General features: G+C 45.2%; 1 long non-coding RNA gene across 1 annotated transcript; it reads right to left on the bottom strand.

The window, feature by feature from the left end:
- Positions 1–5,404: 5,404 nt before the first annotated feature.
- On the bottom strand, positions 5,405–8,253 carry LOC140387204 (uncharacterized). The gene is made up of 3 exons (XR_011933780.1): positions 8,048–8,253; positions 7,106–7,144; positions 5,405–6,441 (listed from the first exon to the last, which is right to left on the bottom strand). It is a non-coding gene; the product is annotated as an uncharacterized lncRNA (long non-coding RNA).
- Between the last annotated feature and the right edge of the window lie 1,620 nt (positions 8,254–9,873).

Here is a 9,873-nt window from a genome sequence, read left to right as displayed (position 1 = left end):
GGCAGGGATCCACACAGTGAATTATCAGGCGGTCCCCCAGAACTTTCTGTTTCACAATCGGGCGATGTGGGCCATCGATGGCATTTAATGTTCTCTGATCGGTCTATTTAAAAAACAATGTCATCCTGCTTGGGGGCAAAGGTCCTGTGTCTCAGCTTTCCGTATCACTTGTAACTCCCATGATCCTGGGTTCCCAACTGATATGGGGCCCAGGTATTTTGGAATGCAAGGAATTTGTATAAACTGCTCTGCAGGGACGTATAGAGCCCTGTTTGTGCATACATCCTGAGTCCCATCATAATAAAAATCTATACCACTCCTCCCCTTTGTATCCCGCATTACATTAACAGCAGCCCGATGCACCCGTGTGACATTAGTATACATGTGATCATTGGTTTTTGTGTCAGCAATGTCCAGCTCCTTCCGTGTCCACGACGAGGCAGTCGATGTTGATGGCTGCAACCAGAGATGAAGTGGGGTCCCAAAGTGTGCTAGCAATAGAATCTGTGGGAATAAACAAACACCTTCCGGCTCTCAATTAGTATTATATCATTTGCATCATCGCCACTCTTTCCTCGTAGACATCCTCTCTGTGCCTTAGTCCCATATCCTGAGCCACTTTGGTGGCCCATCCACAAATCCAGATAATTCCTATTACAAGTGCAGCAGCTGGCAATGCCATGGCCACCCCCTGCTCCTTGAGTTTGCCAACCCACTGGAGGGTTCTCTCAATCCTTGTGACTATGGGGGTACCCATGAGGATATGATTTCAACTGCGTCCAGTGCCGCCACTGCAGACTGGGTTTCTCGTCTATTAAGGCACATGTTTGTCCAGTAATGATTACTGCATAAGGTCCCTCCCATCGAACACCTAGTCCCTTTTTACCTGTCATGAGTTTGACCATGACCCTATCCCCTGGTGTTGGTAGTTTTGGGGTATCCATTCCAGTCAGTTTGGTCCAATCTCTATGCTGTTGCTGTGCAATTACCTGTCCCTTAAGGACGTGCAGGCAGTCTACCAGATCTTTCATACATTTGACTACAGTTCCTTTGCTTATCTCAAGTTCCGCCCCTCCAGTTGTCACCTCCACTGGGAGGTGCATCGTTCTTCCTGCCATTAACTCAAAAGGGGCTAGACTTGTTCCCTGGGTGGGGGTAGTTCTTTGTCGCAACAATTTTGCAGACAGGGCCCCAGCCCAATTACTCCCTTCCTGCAATATAGCTTTGTCGAGGCTATTTTTAACGTCCGGTTCATCCGCTCCACCATTCCTGAGCTTTGAGGATGGTATGGGTGAGGCACTATCAATTTGGCTGGAGACGAAGTTGAATTCAAACTGAGGGTTTATTAGTATCTGAAGTGTGGCCTCCTACAGCAGCTGATGAAATGGCTGCGAGCTGAAGGCCACGCATATTTATAACCTGGCTCCTGGGCGGAGCTAGCATGCAGGGGCCCAGGTGAACCTGTAGTGCAGGTTCTATCATACAACCCTTAATATAGGAACACAGTGGTTTACCACATTCACCCCCTGTTAAAATTGAGTCCGGCGGGGGTGGTGGATAATTATATACAATTCGCAATCTATAATATTTACAGAACAGTGAAAAAAAATATGTCTCTGGTCACCCGGTGGGCCGGTCAGAGGTTCAGCCGGTCCGGCGCCTTGATCGTCCTCTGGGATAGACGAAGTGGAGCCGGTGATGTTGCTGCTGTCATGGTCGAAGTTGACTCCGGGAGTGTGCCAAAATCCTCTTCATCAATAGGGGTGGGCAGGGGGAGGACAGACAGTCCTAGGGGGGGTGATGGGGGCGGCGGGGGAGGGGAGGGTGGCGCGGGGGTGACGGGGGTGGTGTGAGGGCGGAACCTGCTGGTGCCAGGTCCCTGAGGGAGACGGTATCCAGCGGCCGTCGGGGAACACCACGTTGGCGTACTGTGGGTTTGCGTGGAGCAGGGGCAGCCTTTCCACCAACGGAAATGCCTTGTGGAGCCGCACATGTTTACGGGGAAGAACGGTTCCTGGAGCTGTGAGCCAAGTTGGGAGTGATACCCCGGATGTGGACTTCCTGGGGAAGGCAAAAATGCGGTGTACTGTTAGTAGCAGTGCAAAGTAATGAGCGAATGGAATGTAGTGCATCAGGGAGGACCTCTTGCCAGCGGGAGGCCGGGAGATTTCTGGACTGTAGGGCCAGCTGGACGGCCCTCCATACTGTCCCATTCTCCCTTTCTACCTGTCCGTTTCCCCGGGGGTTGTAGTTCGTCTTTCTGCTGGAGGCGATACCCCTGCTGAGCAGGAACTGGCGTAGCTCATCAGTCATGAATGAGGATCCCCTGTCACTGTGGATGTAGGCGGGGAAGCCGAACAGAGTGAAGATAGAATTAAGGGCTTTAATGACGGTGGCAGACGTCATGTCGGGGCATGGGATGGCGAAGGGAAAACAGGAGTATTCATCGATCATACTGAGGAAATACGTGTGTCGGTCGGTGGAGGGGAGGAGGCCTTTGAAATCCACGCTGAGGCGTTCAAAGGGGCGGGAGGCCTTCACCAGGTGCGCGCGGTCCGGCCGGTAAAGTGCGGTTTGCACTCCGCACAGACCTGGCAGTCCTTGGGGATTGTCCTTACTTCCTCGACGGCGTAGGGCAAATTTTGTGCCTTAATGAAGTGGTACAGCCGAATGACCCCTGGGTGACAAAGGCTGTCGTGCAGGGTCCGGAGTCGGTCTACCTGTGCGCTGGCACTTGTACCTCGGGATAGGGCGTCTGGGGGCTCGTTGAGTTTGCCAGGGCAATACTTAATCTCGTAGTTGTAGGTGGAGAGCTCGATCCTCCACCGCAAGATTTTGTCATTTTTGATCTTGCCCCGCTGCGTGCTGTTGAACATGAAGGCTACCGACCGTTGGTCAGTGAGGAGAGTGAATCTCCTGCCAGCCAGGTAATGCGTCCAATGTCGCACAACCTCAACGATAGCCTAGGCATCCTTTTCGACGGATGAGTGCCGCATTTCGTCAGCTGCTGTAGGAGGCCACACTTCAGATACTAATAAATTGAGGCACGATCAATTTGGCTGGAGACGAAGTTGAATTCAAACTGAGGCTTTATTAGTATCTGAAGTGTGGCCTCCTACAGCAGCTGATGAAATGGCTGCGAGCTGAAGGCCACGCATATTTATAACCCGGCTTCTGGGCGGAGCTAGCATGCAGGGGCCCAGGTGAACCTATAGTGCAGGTTCTACCGTACAACCCTCAATAGAGGAACACAGTGGTTTACCACAATGGGATGTGGAACCTTTGCTGGATTCCCAAAACCCTACAAACCTCCTTCATGATTTTTCCCATGAAATGGGCCCTTGGTCAGAATCCAGTTGTAGGGGCACCCCCCACCTTGGTATTATTTCATTAGCCAATATCAAAGCCACGGTACTAGCGGTGGCGTCCTTACACGGGAATGCTGCCACCCTCCAGGTAAATTGATCTACAACCACCAAACAGTATGTTCTACCTGTAGCCGAGGGAAAAACCCAGTAAAATCTAGTTGCAAATTTCTCCATGGTCTCTTGGGCCGGGGGCTGACTTCCCATTTTATCTTGCAGGGACGGCCTGGCTCCACCAGGGGGCACTGTATGCATTGCTGGCAGAATTTGGCCACATCCCTGCCCATTCCCTTCCACCACCAACATTCCTTTCATAGTTGATCATATTGTCTCTCCCTGTATGCGCTTGCCCATGGTATATGTCAAACTGGGATTGTTGCACGGCCTCGGGGGCTATTATCTTTCCCTCTCTCCTCCATATTCCATTATGGCCTATCCATCCTCCGTTATTTCTCCATCTCCCCTTTTCCTCCACTAGTGCTTACTCTTGCCCCTGCCTTACATCAATATCAGCATTGCCTGCGGCCTCCACGGCTGCTATTCCTGGAGTCTGCATCCCCACCCGTTCCTGCTCTAATAGGTCTATTGCTGCCTGATCAGCCCAACTATTACCTTGCTGCGCCGAATTCTCAATTCTCCGATGGGCCTAGACGTTAATCACGGCTGCTTCTAAGGGCTGTCGGGCGGCCAAGATCAAGTCCTTGATTAAATTCTCATGCTGTATGTGTCCTCCACTGGAGGTCACAAACCCTCACTGACTCAAAGCTGTCATATGGTCATAAACTACGCCAAAAGCATACCTACTGTCCGTGTACACATTGATTCGCTTTCCCTTTCCCCATTCCAGGGCCTTCGTTAAAGCGATTAATTCAGCTATTTGTGCTGAGTGGTCTCCGGGGATCTGTTCTCTTGCAATCAACTCACCTGCACTATCCACTACAGCCCATGCCGTATGGGCTCTCCTCCTATATACTTCCAACTCCGTCCACATATAAGTTGCTCACTCCCTCTCCCACTAATGGCTCTTCCGCCAAGCCTCCACTGGTGTCCTACTCTACTTCCACAACACATTCATGCTCTGTTCCTTGTATTGTTAACCCTATCGCGAGATTTTCCCTCATATCTTTACAGATTTCCACATGTCTGTCCCCAGGTAAAATGTTAGCTTCCCACTTTGAGCATCTACTACCCGAGACACCCTTCAGTCTTCCAGCCTCTAAGAATGAACAATAATATGAGGGCTATGGAGGATTATCTTCCCCATCAGGGCGATAGGTTCTGATGCATTTATTACCCATGGAGCGCAAGCCAAGGCCCTCACACGTCGGTGAATGCCTGTGGCTACCGCATCCATTTGGGCGGAGTAATATCCCACTGGCCTTAATTCATCCCCATGCCTCTGGGCTACTCCAGCGACCTACATTCCACTAGCCTCCTGGCAGAAGATGTGGAATGGCTTACTAAGGTCTGGCAACCCCAGGGCAGGCTCCTTCACCATTGCTTGTTTAGATTGGAAAAGCCTGCATCTCCTCCCCGCACTCTATTTTGTCTTTGCTAGCCCTCCCCCCCTTTGCTAAGTCTTGTAGGGGTTTCACAAGGGTTGCTTACCCCTCCACTAGAGTTTAAATCATGCTGGCTATTGCTGCACTACTGAAAATCACTTATAAATTCTCAAATCCTCGAAGCTACTGCAAATCGTGTTCCACTGTGTTGTTGAAAACTCACCACTCTTCATAGAATTTCCCCTATACCAAAAAGGGTCGATATTCTAAATGGTGAACAGGGATTCTCACTCCCCAACTCCAATGCTGGCTTCAGTGGGTGCTATTCAGGTCAAACTATATTTTCAAGTTATCCCCCGGTATAACCCATACCTTCACTAAAGAATTTTACCTACTTACCCCTCAGTAGCATTGATATCCTGGGTCCTGCGTTGCTAAGTAAGTAAAGTAGGCTAACAACCACTGTTTCAGGTTAAAACTTTTAAGTTATTTTATTATTATATATATTTTTTTCTTTTTAAAAGATGCAATCACTGTCTTTACAGAAAAGTAAAAAGATCTTGCTTCTGGATCCTTCTGGTTGGTTGAAGGGACCTTCACGCCCAACTTGACAATCAATCTTCTTTTTAAAACCTGGTCTTCTTTTGATGTATTCGCTGATGAGCTCGATTGCTGTGTCCTATCTTTCCCATGGACCGAGCTGTGAGAGCTGGCTCTGCTGGCTGTCTCGGAGCTGACTCTGAGCTCACTCTTTAAATTCTGGTCTTCCTTAGATGTATTAGTTATTTTAGCTCGGCTGCTTTGCCCTGTCCCTTTCCCATGGCCGAGCTGACTGTAATCTGGCTCTGAGCTGCTTGTTCCTTCTCTGCTTCTCCCCCTCTCCCTCTGAGTTCTGGTTCTGCCTGCTGTCCCCTTTCTTCGGGTTTATATATTTTTCTAATAGTTATCTAGTTTTTATGTCTTTATTCTCAAGTAACTTTTATCACTTTGATTGTAAAAAGTATCTTTGATCTGAACATTCCAATACAATATAGATCTGATTACATTGTGTCCTTTGTGATGTTCAAAGTTCCTTTGTGATATTCAAAAATGCTTTGGTTTCAAGAGCTGTGAATTTTGGTTTGGTTCCTGTCATTTCTATAGTTTTATTTTCCAATTGTGTCCTCAGCTCATAATTTTGACTTTGATTTTGGCTTTGAATTATGTTTCTCGTAGACTGATAGTCTCCAGTTTTCTTTAATTTACCTGGTATTAGCAACATTTCACACTTAGAATTGTCACCAAATTCAACTGAACCTCATCCTTTCCTTTCCAGCTGCTTACTAAGATTGTTAATTTCAATTAAGGTGTGAGCCATTGTTTTTGACTTCAAACAAAAATCCTGTTTGTCTTGTTTGCTGAGCCTGTTTGACCAAGGCTATCTGCATTTTACAATCATTCCCTGGCAGCTGCTGTTAACCCTTTGTGGGATCTTGCCCTGTATCCTCTCATGTTTCTCTCAGACCAGATATTGCCAGACTTCCATGTTTCAAATGACATATCTTTCCATATTTTCAATAGCAACTGGCAGTTACCTAGAAAGTGAAACACAAAAGATCCATTCGGACAAGTCAATATTAAAATTCGCAAGTCCTGTTAAAAGAAAACCTCTTCAGCTGACAATTCAAAGTTAAAATTCTTAATGCCTGTAAAAAAAACACCTTCAGCTGTTAACAGACAAGGGTTAATTATCTGCTGTATAAAGAGAGGCGGGGTAAACGTTTTCAACTGGACGTCATTATGTCACCACCCTCCTTTGTTTGACTTAACCAGAAACATGAGGCGGGATTGTTATCAATCTCTAATCGACACCCATTTTTGTTCCCTCAAAATCTGTTTCCTTTCTTCCTAGTAGTATCAATTGTGTCAGGAATAATTATTTTTCAACCTGACCCAAAGTTTTAACACAAAATCAATCCAATACAGGATCAGCCATAATCAATTTAAATATCTCAAACTCCAATCAATCCTATTAAATTAGAATGGTCTCATTCTCACATGTGTGAATTTATATCCGGATTAAAATTCCCACATGTTGTTCAAAAATATCCTGAAATCATGCCTCTGGCCAGAAAACATGACTGCAGATGTTTGTCAACTGTTTAGACTTGAAGCATTAAAATGATTAAACATCAAAAAACGAACCGCAACTTCAGACAGCAAGTGTTTTGAAATGAAAATAACCAACATATGACATACATTTTTGTGTCTGCATATTCTTCTCTACACTTCTGGCATCTGCAATTGTACAAAACTCAAGGTTAATTCTCCAGATGAGGTATATCTTAATAATAACATTACTCTACGAAACTCCTCCAAACAAACAAAACATGATACTTCTGCTCGTAAAGTTCACAGCAGCCTTTTGTTTTTGCTGCACTGCAAACTGACACTCTTTTGGTTAAACTAATGAACAAGGTTCACTACCCTTTTTCATTATAAGACTTAAACTATTTGTTTGATTCATTTGTCTTTCTTTTGTTCCATTTAATCCAATCCTCAACACCTGAAGTCATAGGCATCACCTATCATTTAGTAAATTTAAATCTCAAAGGCATTTCACTCAAACACCTTATGAGCGACCAAACCTTTGTTCCCTCATGGAGGTGATGCATCCTTAGAATTTCTACTTTTAACTGGTGTTATTAAAACAGTTAACTTTTGAGCTCCAATTTATATTCCTTTGTTGTTATTTTTCTTTTCCCTAAACCAATTCAAATTCTGTTACTTCACCAAGTTTGAAGAAATCTAATCAGTTCACCTTTCTCCACAGCTGCCCTAAGCCGTGGGGTTTTAAATCTTGTTACACATACAAACTCAGAATAATGACACCAGCTTTGTCTGACTGGTCACTTACTCTGAGCCCCTCGGGGGGGTCCCTGTTTTGGCCTCCATCGAATCGTCGTGGGGCCCTACCCTTTCCAATCTTTTTAATGCGCTGCGGGTTATCCTGCTCTGCACATCGGCGTGGCACAAAAGTCCGCCTTTGCCCACCCAACATTAGCACGTTCTCAGTGTTGCGTGTGTCTACCACTACCTGCTCACAACTTTCACCCCTTGTTCGGGTCGCACAACTTATGGATCCGACCGTCTGATGCACAACTCCTTTATCTACTGGGTGGTAAATTAAAATGTACTCACCCATATTTAGGCGGTGGATCATTCTGCCGTGCTCACTGCGCCACAAATTGTAGGAGCGGTTTCAAGATCTGTGTATTGAGTCAGCTTCCACGTGGGGTTATTCCCTGTGGCTCAACTCAGTACAGAGAGAAAAAGGCACACTGACAATCTGGACAAGATGGCTATTTAATCAAGCTTGTTCCATGTACATGGAGAACAGACCTGCATCGCTGTCAAGATATGTTCTGCTGAACAAAGACAAGAACATGGTACTTATACAATTTTCAAAAATCAATAGCCCACCCCAATTGGAGTGATCCAATCCCTGAAGCTGCTACATTTTAACTTATCCAATAGAATTGCAAGCAATGTTTAAAGTCACCCAATGGAATTGCAAGCAGCCCATGATTGATCCTCATCCTGACAGCTGTGCTTACTAGTTTGCTTTGCATTCATTGTCTGTGAGAAGCAGGACAGCAAAACCAGCATCCTGGATCGTTTCACAAAGACAAGATATCAGAAGTGACGTCCTTTTGGTCAAGTTAGCTATCCTAAATCCCATTTGATTACTTATTACTGCTATGTCCTAAAAATACATGTTTAATGGTTAATAATGATCACTCAGTACCCTTCCTATAATTCATCTCAATCCTTATTAAAGTGGCTTGTATAAAACTACTCTAGTGACATCCTAGCTATTGAGTTTTAACAGGTATCATCGCTGAACCCCCCCCCCCCACCCCCCCGCCTTCAGCAGGTCAACCAAAACGCAGCTATGGCATTTCTCCAAGCCATTCATTTGCACTAAACACTCTTTTTCTATTTGTGCACAATGACATTCAGATTCTGTCATCAATCTTGAAGCATATGATACTGGTTTCCAATCACTACTATTTTCTTGTTGCAGCAATATTGCACCTCGACCATCCTTCGGTGCATCTGTTGAAATCTTGGTATTTTTTGTTGAATCGAAAAATGTCACTACTGTTGTGGTCGTTAGAGCTTTCTCTGGTGTTATCCATTCTTGTTCATGCTGTTCAGTCCAAGTGAAGCTATTCACCTTCTTCAGGATATCTCTAAGATCTGCTGTCTTTGCTGAGAGATTTGGTATGGATTTTTCAATGAAATTGATCATGCCCAGAACTCTTAGTACTTCCTTTTTGGCTGTAGGTCGAAGCATATTTATGATGGCTTTATCTTCATGTCATCAGGTTCTATTCCTTGACCAAATAATCTGTGTCCTAGGAATGTTATTTCCTTTACACCAAACTGACATTTGACCTTGTTGAGTTGTAGCCCATTTCTTCTGACATTTCGTAATACCCCAATTAGCCTGTCATTTGGTTCCTCTTGGGTGGAACCCCAAATTATGATGTTATCGGCATATACTCGACTTCAACAATATTTTCCATTGCTCTATGGAATATTTCTGACACTGAGATTATTCCAAAGGGTATACAAAGAAAGCAATGTCTACCAAACAGAGTATTGAACGTACAGCACTTGGTCATTTCTTCATCTAGCTTCAGCTGCCAGAATCCTTGCGAAGCATCAGGTTTGCTCAAATATTTTGCACCAGACATCTCTCTTGTGTTCTCCTCTCTTTTAGTTCTCAGATAGTGTTCCCTTTTTATATTCATATTTAAATCTTTGGGATTCATGCATATTTGAAGATCATTGTTTCTTTTTTTTTTACACATACCATCAAATTGACCCAATCTGGCAGCTCTTCAATCATTTTCTCACACCAAGATGTGTCATCCTGTCTAATTCAGCCTTTAGATGGTCACGTAATGGTGCTGGAACTCTTCTCGGAGCATGTATCACTGGTTAAGCATCATTTTTTA

The sequence above is a fragment of the Scyliorhinus torazame genome, chromosome 12 (genome assembly GCF_047496885.1).
Source record: "Scyliorhinus torazame isolate Kashiwa2021f chromosome 12, sScyTor2.1, whole genome shotgun sequence".
In the NCBI taxonomy this organism is placed as follows: domain Eukaryota; kingdom Metazoa; phylum Chordata; class Chondrichthyes; order Carcharhiniformes; family Scyliorhinidae; genus Scyliorhinus; species Scyliorhinus torazame.
Note: the sequence above shows the minus strand (reverse complement) of the source record. Positions and strands in the feature narration are given on the sequence as shown.